Below are 19968 nucleotides of genomic sequence, written 5' to 3'. Positions count from 1 at the left end.
GTGTCATCCGTGTGTCTGTTTTTACCATCAGTGTGTCATCCGTGTGTCTGTTTTTACCATCAGTGTGTGATCCGTGTGTCTGTTTTTTCCATCAGTGTGTCATCCATGTGTCTGTTTTTACCATCAGTGTGTCATCGGTGTGTCTGTTTTTACCATCAGTGTGTCATCCGTGTGTCTGTTTTTACCATCAGTGTGTCATCCGTGTGTCTGTTTTTACCATCAGTGTGTCATCCGTGTGTCCGTTTTTACCATTAGTGTGTCATCCGTGTGTCTGTTTTTACCATCAGTGTGTCATTCGTGTGTCCGTTTTTACCATCAGTGTGTCATCCGTGTGTCTGTTTTTACCATCAGTGTGTCATCCGTGTGTCTGTTTTTATCAGTGTGTCATCAGTGTGTCTGTTTTTACCATTAGTGTGTCATCCGTGTGTCTGTTTTTATCAGTGTGTCATCCGTGTGTCTGTTTTTACCATCAGTGTGCGTTCCGCGTGTCTGTTTTTCCCATCAGTGTGTCATCCGTGTGTCTGTTTTTCCCATCAGTGTGTCATCCGTGTGTCTGTTTTTACCATCAGTGTGTCATCCGTATGTCTGTTTTTACCATCAGTGTGTCATCCGTGTGTCTGTTTTTCCCATCAGTGTGTCATCCGTGTGTCTGTTTTTACCATCAGTGTGTCATCCGTGTGTCTGTTTTTACCATCAGTGTGTCATCCGTGTGTCTGTTTTTACCATAAGTGTGTCATCCGTGTTTCTGTTTTTACCATCAGTGTGTCATCCGTGTGTCTGTTTTTACCATCAGTGAGTCATCCGTGTGTACGTTTTTACCATCAGTGTGTCATCCGTGTGTCTGTTTTTACCATCAGTGTGTCATCCGTGTGTCTGTTTTTCCCATCAGTGAGTCATCCGTGTGTCTGTTTTTACCATCAGTGTGTCATACGTGTGTCTGATTTTACCATCAGTGTGTCATCCGTGTGTCTGTTTTTATCAGTGTGTCATCCGTGTGTCTGTTTTTTCCATCAGTGTGTCATCCGTGTGTCTGTTTTTACCATCAGTGTGTCATCGGAGTGTCTGTTTTTACCATCAGTGTGTCATCGGTGTGTCTGTTTTTACCATCAGTGTGTCATCCGTGTGTCTGTTTTTACCATCAGTGTGTCATCCGTGTGTCCGTTTTTACCATTAGTGTGTCATCCGTGTGTCTGTTTTTACCATCAGTGTGTCATTTGTGTGTCCGTTTTTACCATCAGTGTGTCATCCGTGTGTCTGTTTTTACCATCAGTGTGTCATCCGTGTGTCTGTTTTTACCATCAGTGTGTCATCCGTGTGTCTGTTTCTATCAGTGTGTCATCAGTGTGTCTGTTTTTACCATTAGTGTGTCATCCGTGTGTCTGTTTTTATCAGTGTGTCATCCGTGTGTCTGTTTTTACCATCAGTGTGCGTTCCGCCTGTCTGTTTTTACCATCAGTGTGTCATCCGTGTGTCTGTTTTTCCCATCAGTGTGTCATCCGTGTGTCTGTTTTTACCATCAGTGTGTCATCCGTGTGTCTGTTTTTACCATCAGTGTGTCATCCGTGTGTCTGTTTTTCCCATCAGTGTGTCATCCGTGTGTCTGTTTTTACCATCAGTGTGTCATCCGTGTGTCTGTTTTTACCATCAGTGTGTTATCCGTGTGTCTGTTTTTACCATCAGTGTGTCATCCGTGTGTCTGTTTTTACCATCAGTGTGTCATCCGTGTGTCTGTTTTTACCATTAGTGTGTCATCAGTGTGTCTGTTTTTACCATCAGTTTGTCATCCGTGTGTGTGTTTTTACCATCAGTGTGTCATCCGTCTGTCTGTTTTTACCATCAGTGTGTCATCCGTGTGTCTGTTTTTACCATCAGTGTGTCATCCGTGTGTCTGTTTTTACCATCAGTGTGTCATCCGTGTGTGTGTTTTTACCATTAGTGTGTCATCCGTGTGTCTGTTTTTACCATCAGTGTGTCATCCGTGTGTCTTTTTTTACCATCAGTGTGTCATCCGTGTGTCTGTTTTTCCCATCAGTGTGTCATCCGTGTGTCTGTTTTTACCATCAGTGTGTCATCCGTGTGTCTGTTTTTACCATCAGTGTGTCATCCGTGTGTCTGTTTTTATCAGTGTGTCATCAGTGTGTCTGTTTTTACCATTAGTGTGTCATCCGTGTGTCTGTTTTTATCAGTGTGTCATCCGTGTGTCTGTTTTTACCATCAGTGTGCGTTCCGCGTGTCTGTTTTTACATTCAGTGTGTCATCCGTGTGTCTGTTTTTCCCATCAGTGTGTCATCCGTGTGTCTGTTTTTACCATCAGTGTGTCATCCGTATGTCTGTTTTTACCATCAGTGTGTCATCCGTGTGTCTGTTTTTCCCATCAGTGTGTCATCCGTGTGTCTGTTTTTACCATCAGTGTGTCATCCGTGTGTCTGTTTTTACCATCAGTGTGTCATCCGTGTGTCTGTTTTTACCATAAGTGTGTCATCCGTGTTTCTGTTTTTACCATCTGTGTGTCATCCGTGTGTCTGTTTTTACCATCAGTGAGTCATCCGTGTGTACGTTTTTACCATCAGTGTGTCATCCGTGTGTCTGTTTTTACCATCAGTGTGTCATCCGTGTGTCTGTTTTTCCCATCAGTGAGTCATCCGTGTGTCTGTTTTTACCATCAGTGTGTCATCCGTGTGTCTGATTTTACCATCAGTGTGTCATCCGTGTGTCTGTTTTTATCAGTGTGTCATCCGTGTGTCTGTTTTTACCATCAGTGTGCGTTCCGCGTGTCTGTTTTTACCATCAGTGTGTCATCCGTGTGTCTGTTTTTCCCATCAGTGTGTCATCCGTGTGTCTGTTTTTACCATCAGTGTGCCATCCGTGTGTCTGTTTTTACCATCAGTGTGTCATCCGTGTGTCTGTTTTTTCCATAAGTGTGTCATCCGTGTGTCTGTTTTTACCATCAGTGTGTCATCCGTGTGTCTGTTTTTACCATCAGTGTGTCATCCGTGTGTCTGTTTCTATCAGTGTGTCATCAGTGTGTCTGTTTTTACCATTAGTGTGTCATCCGTGTGTCTGTTTTTATCAGTGTGTCATCCGTGTGTCTGTTTTTACCATCAGTGTGCGTTCCGCCTGTCTGTTTTTACCATCAGTGTGTCATCCGTGTGTCTGTTTTTCCCATCAGTGTGTCATCCGTGTGTCTGTTTTTACCATCAGTGTGTCATCCGTGTGTCTGTTTTTACCATCAGTGTGTCATCCGTGTGTCTGTTTTTCCCATCAGTGTGTCATCCGTGTGTCTGTTTTTACCATCAGTGTGTCATCCGTGTGTCTGTTTTTACCATCAGTGTGTTATCCGTGTGTCTGTTTTTACCATCAGTGTGTCATCCGTGTGTCTGTTTTTACCATCAGTGTGTCATCCGTGTGTCTGTTTTTACCATTAGTGTGTCATCAGTGTGTCTGTTTTTACCATCAGTTTGTCATCCGTGTGTGTGTTTTTACCATCAGTGTGTCATCCGTCTGTCTGTTTTTACCATCAGTGTGTCATCCGTGTGTCTGTTTTTACCATCAGTGTGTCATCCGTGTGTCTGTTTTTACCATCAGTGTGTCATCCGTGTGTGTGTTTTTACCATTAGTGTGTCATCCGTGTGTCTGTTTTTACCATCAGTGTGTCATCCGTGTGTCTGTTTTTACCATCAGTGTGTCATCCGTGTGTCTGTTTTTCCCATCAGTGTGTCATCCATGTGTCTGTTTTTACCATCAGTGTGTCATCCGTGTGTCTGTTTTTACCATCAGTGTGTCATCCGTGTGTGTGTTTTTACCATCAGTGTGTCATCCGTGTGTCTGTTTTTACCATCAGTGTGTCATCCGTGTGTCTGTTTTTACCATCAGTGTGTTATCCGTGTGTCTGTTTTTACCATCAGTGTGTCATCCGTGTGTCTGTTTTTACCATCAGTGTGTCATCCGTGTGTCTGTTTTTACCATTAGTGTGTCATCCGTGTGTCTGTTTTTACCATCAGTGTGTCATCCGTGTGTCTGTTTTTACCATCAGTGTGTCATCCGTGTGTCTGTTTTTACCATTAGTGTGTCATCCGTGTGTCTGTTTTTACCATCAGTGTGTCATCCGTGTGTCTGTTTTTACCATCAGTGAGTCATCCGTGTGTACGTTTTTACCATCAGTGTGTCATCCGTGTGTCTGTTTTTACCATCAGTGTGTCATCCGTGTGTCTGTTTTTACCATAAGTGTGTCATCCGTGTTTCTGTTTTTACCATCTGTGTGTCATCCGTGTGTCTGTTTTTACCATCAGTGTGTCATCCGTGTGTCTGTTTTTACCATCAGTGTGTCATCCGTGTGTCTGTTTTTACCATCAGTGTGTCATCCGTGTGTCTGTTTTTACCATAAGTGTGTCATCCGTGTTTCTGTTTTTACCATCTGTGTGTCATCCGTGTGTCTGTTTTTACCATCAGTGAGTCATCCGTGTGTACGTTTTTACCATCAGTGTGTCATCCGTGTGTCTGTTTTTACCATCAGTGTGTCATCCGTGTGTCTGTTTTTCCCATCAGTGAGTCATCCGTGTGTCTGTTTTTACCATCAGTGTGTCATCCGTGTGTCTGATTTTACCATCAGTGTGTCATCCGTGTGTCTGTTTTTATCAGTGTGTCATCCGTGTGTCTGTTTTTACCATCAGTGTGCGTTCCGCGTGTCTGTTTTTACCATCAGTGTGTCATCCGTGTGTCTGTTTTTCCCATCAGTGTGTCATCCGTGTGTCTGTTTTTACCATCAGTGTGCCATCCGTGTGTCTGTTTTTACCATCAGTGTGTCATCCGTGTGTCTGTTTTTTCCATAAGTGTGTCATACGTGTGTCTGTTTTTACCATCAGTGTGTCATCCGTGTGTCTGTTTTTACCATCAGTGTGTCATCCGTGTGTCTGTTTCTATCAGTGTGTCATCAGTGTGTCTGTTTTTACCATTAGTGTGTCATCCGTGTGTCTGTTTTTATCAGTGTGTCATCCGTGTGTCTGTTTTTACCATCAGTGTGCGTTCCGCCTGTCTGTTTTTACCATCAGTGTGTCATCCGTGTGTCTGTTTTTCCCATCAGTGTGTCATCCGTGTGTCTGTTTTTACCATCAGTGTGTCATCCGTGTGTCTGTTTTTACCATCAGTGTGTCATCCGTGTGTCTGTTTTTCCCATCAGTGTGTCATCCGTGTGTCTGTTTTTACCATCAGTGTGTCATCCGTGTGTCTGTTTTTACCATCAGTGTGTTATCCGTGTGTCTGTTTTTACCATCAGTGTGTCATCCGTGTGTCTGTTTTTACCATCAGTGTGTCATCCGTGTGTCTGTTTTTACCATTAGTGTGTCATCAGTGTGTCTGTTTTTACCATCAGTTTGTCATCCGTGTGTGTGTTTTTACCATCAGTGTGTCATCCGTCTGTCTGTTTTTACCATCAGTGTGTCATCCGTGTGTCTGTTTTTACCATCAGTGTGTCATCCGTGTGTCTGTTTTTACCATCAGTGTGTCATCCGTGTGTGTGTTTTTACCATTAGTGTGTCATCCGTGTGTCTGTTTTTACCATCAGTGTGTCATCCGTGTGTCTGTTTTTACCATCAGTGTGTCATCCGTGTGTCTGTTTTTCCCATCAGTGTGTCATCCATGTGTCTGTTTTTACCATCAGTGTGTCATCCGTGTGTCTGTTTTTACCATCAGTGTGTCATCCGTGTGTGTGTTTTTACCATCAGTGTGTCATCCGTGTGTCTGTTTTTACCATCAGTGTGTCATCCGTGTGTCTGTTTTTACCATCAGTGTGTTATCCGTGTGTCTGTTTTTACCATCAGTGTGTCATCCGTGTGTCTGTTTTTACCATCAGTGTGTCATCCGTGTGTCTGTTTTTACCATTAGTGTGTCATCCGTGTGTCTGTTTTTACCATCAGTGTGTCATCCGTGTGTCTGTTTTTACCATCAGTGTGTCATCCGTGTGTCTGTTTTTACCATTAGTGTGTCATCCGTGTGTCTGTTTTTACCATCAGTGTGTCATCCGTGTGTCTGTTTTTACCATCAGTGAGTCATCCGTGTGTACGTTTTTACCATCAGTGTGTCATCCGTGTGTCTGTTTTTACCATCAGTGTGTCATCCGTGTGTCTGTTTTTACCATAAGTGTGTCATCCGTGTTTCTGTTTTTACCATCTGTGTGTCATCCGTGTGTCTGTTTTTACCATCAGTGAGTCATCCGTGTGTACGTTTTTACCATCAGTGTGTCATCCGTGTGTCTGTTTTTACCATCAGTGTGTCATCCGTGTGTCTGTTTTTCCCATCAGTGAGTCATCCGTGTGTCTGTTTTTACCATCAGTGTGTCATCCGTGTGTCTGATTTTACCATCAGTGTGTCATCCGTGTGTCTGTTTTTATCAGTGTGTCATCCGTGTGTCTGTTTTTACCATCAGTGTGCGTTCCGCCTGTCTGTTTTTACCATCAGTGTGTCATCCGTGTGTCTGTTTTTCCCATCAGTGTGTCATCCGTGTGTCTGTTTTTACCATCAGTGTGCCATCCGTGTGTCTGTTTTTACCATCAGTGTGTCATCCGTGTGTCTGTTTTTTCCATCAGTGTGTCATCCGTGTGTCTGTTTTTACCATCAGTGTGTCATCCGTGTGTCTGTTTTTACCATCAGTGTGTCATCCGTGTGTCTGTTTCTATCAGTGTGTCATCAGTGTGTCTGTTTTTACCATTAGTGTGTCATCCGTGTGTCTGTTTTTATCAGTGTGTCATCCGTGTGTCTGTTTTTACCATCAGTGTGCGTTCCGCCTGTCTGTTTTTACCATCAGTGTGTCATCCGTGTGTCTGTTTTTCCCATCAGTGTGTCATCCGTGTGTCTGTTTTTACCATCAGTGTGTCATCCGTGTGTCTGTTTTTACCATCAGTGTGTCATCCGTGTGTCTGTTTTTCCCATCAGTGTGTCATCCGTGTGTCTGTTTTTACCATCAGTGTGTCATCCGTGTGTCTGTTTTTACCATCAGTGTGTTATCCGTGTGTCTGTTTTTACCATCAGTGTGTCATCCGTGTGTCTGTTTTTACCATCAGTGTGTCATCCGTGTGTCTGTTTTTACCATTAGTGTGTCATCAATGTGTCTGTTTTTACCATCAGTTTGTCATCCGTGTGTGTGTTTTTACCATCAGTGTGTCATCCGTCTGTCTGTTTTTACCATCAGTGTGTCATCCGTGTGTCTGTTTTTACCATCAGTGTGTCATCCGTGTGTCTGTTTTTACCATCAGTGTGTCATCCGTGTGTGTGTTTTTACCATTAGTGTGTCATCCGTGTGTCTGTTTTTACCATCAGTGTGTCATCCGTGTGTCTGTTTTTACCATCAGTGTGTCATCCGTGTGTCTGTTTTTCCCATCAGTGTGTCATCCGTGTGTCTGTTTTTACCATCAGTGTGTCATCCGTGTGTCTGTTTTTACCATCAGTGTGTCATCCGTGTGTGTGTTTTTACCATCAGTGTGTCATCCGTGTGTCTGTTTTTACCATCAGTGTGTCATCCGTGTGTCTGTTTTTACCATCAGTGTGTCATCCGTGTGTCTGTTTTTACCATTAGTGTGTCATCCGTGTGTCTGTTTTTACCATCAGTGTGTCATCCGTGTGTCTGTTTTTACCATCAGTGTGTCATCCGTGTGTCTGTTTTTACCATTAGTGTGTCATCCGTGTGTCTGTTTTTACCATCAGTGTGTCATCCGTGTGTCTGTTTTTACCATCAGTGAGTCATCCGTGTGTACGTTTTTACCATCAGTGTGTCATCCGTGTGTCTGTTTTTACCATCAGTGTGTCATCCGTGTGTCTGTTTTTCCCATCAGTGAGTCATCTGTGTGTCTGTTTTTACCATCAGTGTGTCATCCGTGTGTCTGTTTTTACCATCAGTGTGTCATCCGTGTGTCTGTTTTTATCAGTGTGTCATCCGTGTGTCTGTTTTTACCATCAGTGTGCGTTCCGCGAGTCTGTTTTTACCATCAGTGTGTCATCCGTGTGTCTGTTTTTACCATCAGTGTGTCATCCGTGTGTCTGTTTTTCCCATCAGTGTGTCATCCGTGTGTCTGTTTTTTCCATCAGTGTGTCATCCGTGTGTCTGTTTTTACCATCAGTGTGTCATCGGTGTGTCTGTTTTTACCATCAGTGTGTCATCCGTGTGTCTGTTTTTACCATCAGTGTGTCATCCGTGTGTCTGTTTTTACCATCAGTGTGTCATCCGTGTGTCCGTTTTTACCATTAGTGTGTCATCCGTGTGTCTGTTTTTACCATCAGTGTGTCATCCGTGTGTCTGTTTTTACCATCAGTGTGTCATCCGTGTGTCCGTTTTTACCATTAGTGTGTCATCCGTGTGTCTGTTTTTACCATCAGTGTGTCATCCGTGTGTCTGTTTTTACCATCAGTGTGTCATCCGTGTGTCTGTTTTTATCAGTGTGTCATCAGTGTGTCTGTTTTTACCATTAGTGTGTCATCCGTGTGTCTGTTTTTATCAGTGTGTCATCCGTGTGTCTGTTATTACCATCAGTGTGTGTTCCGCGTGTCTGTTTTTACCATCAGTGTGTCATCCGTGTGTCTGTTTTTCCCATCAGTGTGTCATCCGTGTGTCTGTTTTTACCATCAGTGTGTCATCCGTGTGTCTGTTTTTACCATCAGTGTGTCATCCGTGTGTCTGTTTTTCCCATCAGTGTGTTATCCGTGTGTCTGTTTTTACCATCAGTGTGTCATCCGTGTGTCTGTTTTTACCATCAGTGTGTTATCCGTGTGTCTGTTTTTACCATCAGTGTGTCATCGGTGTGTCTGTTTTTACCATCAGTGTGTCATCCGTGTGTCTGTTTTTACCATCAGTGTGTCATCCGTGTGTATGTTTTTACCATCAGTTTGTCATCCGTGTGTGTGTTTTTACCATCAGTGTGTCATCCGTGTGTCTGTTTTTACCATCAGTGTGTCATCCGTGTGTCTGTTTTTACCATCAGTGTGTCATCTGTGTGTCTGTTTTTACCATCAGTGTGTCATCCGTGTGTGTGTTTTTACCATTAGTGTGTCATCCGTGTGTCTGTTTTAACCATCAGTGTGTCATCCGTGTGTCTGTTTTTACCATCAGTGTGTCATCCGTGTGTCTGTTTTTACCATCGGTGTGTCATCCGTGTGTCTGTTTTTGCCATCAGTGTGTCATCCGTGTGTCTGTTTTTACCATCGGTGTGACATCCGTGTGTCTGTTTTTACCATCAGTGTGACATCCGTGTGTCTGTTTTTACCATCAGTGTGTCATCCGTGTGTCTGTTTTTACCATCGGTGTGTCATCAGTGTTTTTCACAGATGGACATAGAAATGAATGAATTAAAAAAGTTCTCCTATCCTTTGCAATGTTAAACATGAACAGCACACGGACGTCATCTATGTACGGGTTTCTCACGGACCCATAGACTTGTATTTGCACTTTTTATCTGCGCTGCCAGAAAAAAACGGACATGTCTCAATGTGTTTTTGACAGACACACGGTCTGTGAAAAAAATGGATATGTGAACAGCACCATGGATTATAGTGTGTTTCTCCTTGCATACAACACGGACATCTGAATGAAGCCTTAGTAAAAGCGCAGCTATCGAGACAAAATGAACTCGTTTCCTCCCTGGAGCCACCAGCTTTCAGTCTTAGGGGTTTGTTGGAGCGACTATAGTCATCATTCACATTATTATGAACAGCGGCTGTAAATACACCCCGGCACTTTGATTGGCAGTTTGATCTGCACCGATCTCCTAATGCTGCGATGACTGTATCCGCTTTGTGCACGTCTCTATAACTTGAAGGCCGGCGGTTCTCTGAAAGAATAAAGCTCATTTTCTCTCTGTAGCCGCGCTCTCAGTGATCTGTAGGTTGGTAGTGTTTGGGGAAATAACAGGTTACCTTTGAACGTAACTGCAGAATCAGATTGTATAATGACTGTGTATACCCTGTAAACATACAGATACATACGTGTGCTCAGGTCATGCATACTGTACAATAAAGTAAGTATATCTTTATATATTGTGCTATTGGCCAATTTACTTCATGTTTTAGATAGAATTGTCCTGATACAATAAAATGCCTATACTACCAAGCAGACCAACCTATACAGTCATATGAAAAAGTTTGGGCACCCCTATTAATCTTAAGCTTAATGTTTTATAAAAATTGGTGTTTTTGCAACAGCTATTTCAGTTTGATATGTGTAATAACTGTTGGACACAGTAATGTTTCTGCCTTGAAATGAGGTTTATTGTACTAACAGAAAATGTGCAATCTGCATTCAAACAAAATTTGACAGGTGCATAAGTATGGGCACCTCACCAGAAAAGTGACATTAATATTTAGTAGATCCTCCTTTTGCAAAAATAACAGCCTTTAGTCGCTTCCTGTAGCTTTTAATGAGTTCCTGGATCCTGGATGAAGGTATTTTTGACCATTCCTCTTTACAAAACAATTCCAGTTCAGTTAAGTTTGATGGTCGCCGAGCATGGACAGCCTCTTCAAATGATCCCACAGATGTTCAATGATATTCAGGTCTGGGGACTGGGATGGCCATTCCAGAACATTGTAATTGTTCCTCTGCATGAATGCCTGAGTAGATTTGGAGCGGTGTTTTGGATCATTGTCTTGCTGAAAGATCCATCCCCTGCGTAACTTCAACTTTGTCACTGATTCTTGAACATTATTGTCAAGAATCTGCTGATACTGAGTGGAATCCATGCGTCCCTCAACTTTAACAAGATTCCCAGTGCCGGCATTGACCACACAGCCCCAAAGCATGATGGAACCTCCACCAAATTTTACTGTGGGTAGCAAGTGTTTTTCTTGGAATGCTGTGTTTTTTTGCCACCATTCATAACGCCTTTTTGTATGACCAAACAACTCAATCTTGGTTTCATCAGTCCACAGGACCTTCTTCCAAAAAGAAATAGGCTTCTTCAAATGTGCTTTTGCATACCTCAGCCGACTCTGTTTGTGCGTACTTGCAGAAACGGCTTCTTTCGCATCACTCTCCCATACAGCTTCTCCTTGTGCAAAGTGCGTTGTATAGTTGACCGACGCACAGTGACACCATCTGCAGCAAGTTGATGCTGCAGCTCTCTGGAGGTGGTCTGAGGATTGTCCTTGACTGATCTCACCATTCTTCTTCTCTGCCTTTCTGATGTTTTTCTTGTCCTGACACTTCTGGCCTTAACAAGAACTGTCCCTATGTTCTTCCATTTCCTTACTATGTTCCTCACAGTGGAAACTGACAGGTTAAATCTCTGAGACAGCTTTTTGTATCCTTACCCTGAACAACTATGTTGAATAATCTTTGTTTTCAGATCATTTGACAGTTGTTTAGAGGAGCCCATGATGCCACTCTTCAGAGGAGATTCAAACAGGAGAACAACTTGCAAGTGGCCACTTTAAGTAGCTTTTCTCATGATTGCATACACCTGGCTATAAAGTTCAAAGCTCAATGAGGTTACAAAACCAAAAAAAGTGCTTTAGTAAGTCAGTAAAAAGTAGGCAGGAGTATTTAAAACAAGAAAATGATAAGGGTGCCCATACTTATGCACCGGTCAAATTTTGTTTGAATGCAGATTGCACATTTTCTGTTAGCACAATAAACCTCATTTCAAGGCAGAAACATTACTGTGTCCAACAGTTATTACATATATCAAACTGAAATAGCTGTTGCAAAAACACCAATTTTTATAAAACATTAAGCTTAAGATTAATAGGGGTGCCCAAACTTTTTCATATGACTGTATATAATCTTTACATTGAAGAATAAGGACAACATTCTAATATTTAATTATTAGAAGAAATCTGTTTCCTTGTTCACTGTCCCATCCCGATAGGTTTTTAGTGCGAGGCCTTTCCTTTCATATACATCTATATATATCACATAGCATTCACTGTTTGGCATAGTGTATATTTACAAGGGATTTTACAAAAATACACTTAGAATTGTTCTCAATGATTTTATTGTAATACATAATCTGCTGAAAAATATTGGCCTGGATGGTGCTCTGATTAATAACATGTAATGGGGTTGTCTCAATTGTGGGCAAAAAGGAAAACCTTTGCAATTTACCAAAAATTGAGGGATTTTGTAATTTATAGTTTTCTGCCTAGTTACAGGCCACTTCTGCAGATTATCAGAGGTGGCTGGTTTCCTGAGCAAGGAGCGTGCGCTTGCAAGCTATTTGCTATATGAAGCCGACTGGATTGCTGGATCCAACCATCCTCAGAGCCCATGCTCTTCTCCTATGCTGCCGAGGTGAAAGCTGCAGCATGGGAGAGGGTACTGTTCAGACTAAGAATAGTGGAGCGACCATGCTGCCGGTCTGATTTGTCCCTCAACAGGAGAAAATCACCTCCTGACAAGCAGGAAGTCAGAAGAGACAGGCGCAATACGCTTCTGAAGAAAGAAAGAAAATTAGAAACCCTTTGTAAATTATATAACCCCCAAATGAATCATTTCTATCTAGGAGTTTATTATTTAAATAATTTAACAGAAAATCTCAGCATATCGATACAAGAGAGGGATGAGTAAGGAATACATATCTATTCACCAGTTTATTTCAATGTCAAATCTTTAAATGTATCACAATGATTTTGCCAAGATCTGTAGCACATTAAGTATTGTTTATAGTGCTTATTTTAGCTTGAAAACCATGAGTGTGTAATCTTCTAAATCACCACTAGATGTCTCTCTTGGATAAGAATTAATAATGTCAGCTTAATATCTGTTTTACCATCCACATTACATTTTCTCCAGTATTTTCTCCTACTTATATGAAGACATTTGGAAATAAAAATGTGTTTTCTTTTACACTGCATGAGATAATATACCTATTGCTTTAAAGTTTTGGAAGTTGCACAAATTGAAAGAAACCTCCTACTGCTGTTGTAAAGGAGATAAGTAATAATTATCAACCTATATATATATATCACAATTATAGCACATGGCAGTTTATATTTTAAATAGTACAAGTGCAACCATAAGCAGATATTAGAAAGTGGTGAACTAATAGTTCTAAAAAGAGGTATGTGAGCAGGGTATGAAGGCCATATTCACAGGAGCTTACAAATTATGAAGACATAAGGGTTATACAAGTGGTCAATTGCTTAGATCACATTCCAAACAGCTGGTGTAGAATGAAAAGTGTCTAGAAGACGGGAGTGGAAAGTTTGGATTAAGAAATATATTTTAAGTATGTGTAAAGTGATAGATCACTGGCGGACACAGAAGAAAGCCTATAAGCAAGAACATAATAATGCCCAATTCCACCTCCTTTGGAGCTGGATGTCAACCCTTTAACCTCTTAGTCTCCTGTGCAGCTGCACAGATTGCACCAATGATATGTCCGCCCCTGTTATAGACATGTATGTGGAAGAAAATATAGTGCAGCAGGGATACAAACCTTCCAGAAATTCCTGTACAGTCTCTATAAAATGGCAATTTTTACCATTGTTCGTAAAACAACATTTTATTTGTCCATGATTTTTTAGTTTTTTGTAATCTGGATGAGCTTGAATGGATTTTTAGGATTTTTTTCACATTGAATGCTATTAAGGTATTCTGGGCTATAGACTTTCGGAAATTAAAGTTATATTGATGAATTATGGATTTACAACATATTAATAAAAAATATTGGTTGTCCCTGATTTTTGGGATGTTGTCCAAAAGAGAAAATGAAGTAGATAGAAAGCTTTAGTGACTGGCACAGGAGACAGGCATTGGTGTAATGATTGGACAGACAGCAGAGCCTGACTGTTGCATACAGAATAAAGTATAGATAGGGGAGATAACCACGTAATAATCAGTTCCATTAATCAAGCTCAGAATAAATCTGTGCACTAATAAAAGCCTTGACTGTATCCACAGCACCTAAAGGGAAGCTCATGTAGATGTTTTTGAGGTGCATATAACATGAATGTGGAAGTAATATATGGATATAAGGAAAAATCCCGTAACCATGAAACAGTGGGCATACTGCCTAGGAGTTATATTATTACCACATGCTGAAATAGAAACAGCAAATGATTCACTCTAAACAAGTCAGAAGTAGAATGAAAATCCGGAGAAAGCAACATCTTGAAGGTCAATAGTGTGAAGTTTACTGAGGAGGAGTTGGTGTTGGACCATGTGAAACCTGTAGAAAGTTGATGCTTGTATCGAGGAGACCATATGTGACTTTATTAAGGGCAGTATAGAGAGGGAGATACTAGAAAGGATTGCGAATAGAATTAACCGCAACATATTGTAGCTAATTAGGCAGACAATCCAGTATTCCAGATGATGGGAGATTAGAGACAGGTCAGTAGGTGTCAGCACAATACTTATCAAGAATGTTTTTTTTTCAGTAATGGAGTTTTTATATGTTTAAAAAAGGCTGGAAATATACATGAAGGAAGAGGGAGATTGAATATTTTACTAGGTTAGCAGGTCCAGCCCGTGAGTGAGACTGGTTGAGGAGTACATCAAAAGAATCAAGAATAGAGGGAGTAGGGTGAAAAGAAGGGACGAGATCAGAGACTTCTTCTGGTCTTGAGTGAAAAGATTATAGTGAGCAAGAGGAGGAAGTGGAAAATTCATGTTTTGGTTTGGGGATATTTTCACTCTGGATGTTGGCTATTTTAACTGTGAAAGAACCTGCTGGCAAGGTCTTCAGCACTCAGATCTTTTTTTGCCCGAGGAGGGCAAGCAAAGTATCACAGAGTAGTCTGGATTGGGAAGAAAATAGAGGTAAATAGGTTTGTTTGGAATAATGATATCATTAGCTGCTCTGATTCTTTAAAGCACTTGGGAGTTCTGCTGTAATGTTTAGCAGTCAGATTGGGACAGGTTAAGGAAGAGATTGCAAACAATGAAGACTGTTGAATGTCATTATGCTGCTATGAATAGGATGTAGATTTCTTTAAGATAATGCTCAGTGTTTCAAGAGATGGATGAGATTTTTGAATAGTAAATGAGAGAAAGTTATGGACATAAAATAGCAAAGGAGAGTTAGGAAAGCAAGAAACTGAGCAGACAGTTGAAGACCAGACCAATTAAATGTAGGTGAATTAGTAAGTTGTGAAAGACATGAGAATGGTTAATGGGCTTGTCCTCTTTCAAACAAAATTTTACCCAGACTGCAGTTTGTTAAGAAACAAAGCCTTTAATGAGGTGTTCTCAAGTTATTAAATTGCTTTATTTAGTTCGACAGCTTGAAAATAAGCAAGTTTGCCATTGAGTTGCTTTTCCTATCTGCTGTCATTCTTCTGCAATTAGAGATTTATCTTTTACTTTGTACAGCTGGTTTCCAAGGAGCCCGGCCTCCAGACCCTGTCTGAGAGTGCACGGCAATTATATTCCAGGAGAAAGGTTAACTCTCAACATTCCAGTCACCTCTCTCCAGCCTATTTATTTTTAAACAACAGTTATCTGCTTACCTTCCTCCTCCTCCCTCTCAACTTCTGAAGAGATGCTGTTATTAATCTTCAAAAATCACCCTGTAGCTTTCACAGCAGATGTGCTAATCACAGTTCTTTCTCTTTCCTGAGCTCTGTGCTTGTCCATATTCTCTGTTACTTATATGGGTAAATATAAGTATACATTCTAGAACAAACTACTGATAGCTGAATGTGTTATAGCAGAACATATGCAGAGCTTTATAGTTCTGTTAATACTACAGTTTTAGTACTTAAATCATATAGGAAAAATTTACACAGGAACCATAGGATAAAATATAATAGATCTTCATTAATCACACAAAACAAAAATGCAAAATACATAAAAGATTAATAAAAAGCTGAAAACAACAAGGAGGCGCCACACACAAACTAAACAAGCTAGTTAGGAGATAGTACCAAAATGCTTCAAATAAAACAATATATTATTGAACTAGTCCAGCATATAAGTGTCTAACACCTCGAGAGGAGCCGAGAAATACATAAAGTGAATGTAGGAATGGAAATGATACAGTTTCTTACCTCCTGTGGGTAATGGTGCCTGCCCCAATGCGCGTTTCAGCACACTGCCTTCTTCTGGGTAAGAAAAGCCCAAACCATTGACACAACTTCCCCCCGCTAGTTTTACTACTCACCAGAGCTGTCATTCAAAGAAGAGAGTCCGCCCTGGTAGAAACCAAGAAGTAAGGAGACTGTAATGATAATGTAAATAACCTACAATAATAGGACTGCTAACAACATTAGTAAAATATTAGATTTTTATTAATTACATAGCAATAAAATAGCCTAAAATAAAAAAAAATAAAACATCACACAGAACAAGGGACCACACACATGATTAATGACTTAAAAATAAGTTAGTAGCCACCAAAGATGGTTGCAAAGAATATATGCTGTTGACAGTAGGATTACAAACCTATTCTCCTAGGACATGTAAGAAATGAGTATAAACCAATTGAAAGAGGTTAATATCAACCTGTTCTAAAACAGTGGAACAAAATTAATACATAAATTCATAGCTCATTTGTTTAAGCAAAAATAAATATAAATAGATTTAATTCATACTGCCATAAGTTATGCATAATTAGTAGTCCCTATTTTGCTCAGCATGAAAAGCCTCTTTCAATTGGTTAATACTTGTTCTGTGTGATGTTTTAATGTTTTTTTATTCGATGCTATTTTATTGCTATGTAATTAATAAAGATCCAATATTTTACTAATGTTGTAAACACCCCTATTATTGTAGGTTGTTTGTATGGTAGCTAGGAGAGCTAAACTTTATATGGTCATTAGTAGGAATTTTTTGTAATGATAATGTGTTGCTCTGATGTGCTTAAGAGACAACTTGAGCATACCAATTTAAGGTTAGAAGCAGAGAAGCAGATTTGCATTTTTTCATTGAGGATATTTAAATCACTCATAATGAATGTAAATAATGTACAATATAATAAAGGGGGAAACCAAACAGCAAAATGAAAAAGGCTGTGAACCTGTGGGGTGACAGACCAATGCAATTCACAGAAAGAGAAGGCTGAAATATGAGGGTGTGTAGCTCAAAAGAAAAGAATGTTAGTCAGGTACCAAGAAGGTACAAAGAAGAAGTAGAATTCTCATACCATCATTTATGTATAAGAAAGTCAAAGACTAGTTCATATACTGTCAAAATTTATAAAGTTTATTATATCAAAAAATTCATAGACATACAACCAACTAACCCTTTTCACTGCCTCGCACCCCTACAAGTGTTTCGCGTTGTGCTTCATCGGGTAGATCCCCCGACAAAGCAGAACGCAAAACATGTGTAGGGGTACGAATACGTGTGGTTCTTATAAGATGGCACATGGTCTGTATAGAATGGCTATTAATGACTAATGCTTTTCATTAAGGTATGGGGGTCATAATGATGATTTCTGTCCTTCATTACTTCTGTTTATCTCTGGGTGGCATTAAGGACCTTTACATCGTCTGACATTCTGATTGTCTGATTACTAATAGCCTTTATATGCCTGGAAAACTTATGGTATCTCTAGACTGCCACATAGAGATAACCACGAGGATACAAATAGAGATTATGTGCCATATATAGATTATCCCATTATTGTTTAGTTTACAATCATGCACTACAACTAAAAATCATGTTTTCAAGCGGTCGTTGCTATTAGGCTGTACATACTGTATATTATCCCATTACTGTTTATCTTACAATCATGTACGACAGCTGAAATTATGTTTACAATCGGTTGTTGCAATTAGGCTGTATCTATATGAAACTTTGATTGTATAGAAAAACATTTATGTAATTCTCTCTGGATTGTATGAATTGGATTTTGTATAATGTTCATTATTAAGTAATGATGGAATATATACACTGCTCAAAAAATAAAGGGAACACTTAAATAACAGAATATAACTCCAAGTAAATCAAACTTCTGTGAAGTCAAACTGTCCACTTAGGAAGCAACACTGATTGACAATCAATTTCACATGCTGTTATGCAAATGGAATAGACAATAGATGGAAATTATTGGCAATTTTCAAGACACCCTCAATAAAGAAGTGGTTCTGCAGGTGGGGACCACAGACCACATCTCAGTACCAATGCTTTCTGGCTCATGTTTTGGTCACTTTTGAATGTTGGTTGTGCTTTCACACTCGTGGTAGCATGAGATGGACTCTACAACCCACAGAAGTTGCTCAGGTAGTGCAGCTCATGCAGGATGGCACATCAATGCGAGCTGTGGCAAGAAGGTTTGCGGTGTCTGTCAGCGTAGTGTCCAGAGGCTGGACAGCCAGTACACCAGGAGACATGGAGGGGGCCGTAGCAGGGCAAAAACCCAGCAGCAGGACCGCTACCTCCGCCTTTGTGCAAGGAGGAACAGGAGGAGCACTGCCAGAGCCCTGCAAAATGACCTCCAGCAGACCACAAATGTGCATGTGTCTGCACAAATGATTAGAAACCAACTCCATGAGGGTGGTATGAAAGCCCGACATCCACAGATGGGGGTTGTGCTCTCAGCTCAACACTGTGCATGATGCTTGGCATTTGCCAAAGAACACCAGGATTGTCAAAGTCGCCACTGGCGCCCTGTGCTCTTCACAGATGAAAGCAGGTTCACACTGAGCACATGTGACAGACGTGACAGAGTCTGGAGATGCGGTGGAGAGTGATCTGCTGCCTGCAACATGCTTCAGCATGACCGGTTTGGCAGTGGGGTGGCATTTCTTTACAGGGCCGCACAGTCCTCCATGTGCTCGCCAGAGGTAGCCTGACTGCCATTAGGTACCGAGATGAGAACCTCAGACCCCTTGTGAGACCATATGCTGGTGCAGTTGGTCCTGGGTTCCTCCTAATGTAGGACAATGCCAGGACTCATGTGGCTGGAGTGTGTCAGCAGTTCCTGCAAGATGAAGGCATTGAAGCTATGGACTGGCCCACCCATTCCCCAGACCTGAATCTGATTGAGCACATCAGGGACATCATGTCTCGCTCCATCCACCAACATCACGTTGCACCACAGACTGTCCAGGAGTTGGCGGATGCTTTAGTCCATTTCTAGAAGGAGATCCCGCAGGAGACCATCCGCCACCTTATCAGGAGCCCAGGTGTTGTAGGGAGGTCATACAGGCACTTGGAGGCCACACACAATACTGAGCCTCATTTTGACTTGCTTTAAGGACATTACATCAAAGTTGGATCAGCCTGTAGTGTGTTTTTCCACTTTCATTTTAGGAGTGACTCCAAATCCAGGCCTCCATTGGTTAATAAATTTGATTTCCATTGATGATTTTTGTGTGATTTTGTTGTCAGCAGATTCAACTTTGTACAGAACAAAGTATTCAATGAGAATATTTCATTCATTCAGATCTAGGATGTGTTATTTGAGTGTTCCCTTTTTTTTGAGCAGTGTTTATTAATGATGCCAAATAACACTTACATCTAGAATCACACCCCCAAGTTTTTAAAATGTTTTTTTAGGGGCTATTTTATAAAAAGGTTTGTTGGTTGCATGTCTATGAATTTCTTGATATAATAAACTTTATAAATTTTGACAGTATATGAACTAGTCTTTGACTTTCTTATAAATTATGGTATAAGAATTAATATATTTAGTATTGAGTACCCTCATTTTTTCAATGATAGAGGATTATAATGGAAATGAGTCTATTTAAGGTTTTTAGTATATTAACCAAGAAGAAGTATGTCTACTTCTCCACACTCCAGTTCTCAGATCTTGGGGTATGAGAATAGCGTAAACCACCATGACTTAGACCAGTGGGGGAAAAGAGTGTAAACCACCATGACTGAGAACAGTGGGGGGAAAGTCATGTTTTTGTGATAGCCAATGGGTTAATAGATTTTGAAATAAAGAAGTCATTCATATTGGAGAGATTGTTGCACACTCATTGAGTGTTCTAAAGTTCATACAGGCACAAGAAGATCATCTCATGCTCTGTCTAACTGCCATCTTTCCTTTTTCACAGAGGTAATAGAGTCTCATGGAATGTTATATTTTTTTTTCA

At 40.7% G+C, this 19968-nt stretch overlaps 1 protein-coding gene across 1 annotated transcript in view; it reads left to right on the top strand.

The window, feature by feature from the left end:
• The window catches only part of CDH12 (cadherin 12), a 1546793-nt gene that overhangs the window by 1496967 nt on the left and 29858 nt on the right, over positions 1 to 19968 (top strand). The gene's annotated exons all lie outside the window — the stretch shown is intronic.

This window comes from Phyllobates terribilis, unplaced genomic scaffold (assembly GCF_046119375.1).
Source record: "Phyllobates terribilis strain yellow unplaced genomic scaffold, ASM4611937v1 Scaffold_4__5_contigs__length_816908805, whole genome shotgun sequence".
NCBI classification, from domain to species: Eukaryota; Metazoa; Chordata; class Amphibia; order Anura; family Dendrobatidae; genus Phyllobates; species Phyllobates terribilis.
Note: the sequence above shows the minus strand (reverse complement) of the source record. Positions and strands in the feature narration are given on the sequence as shown.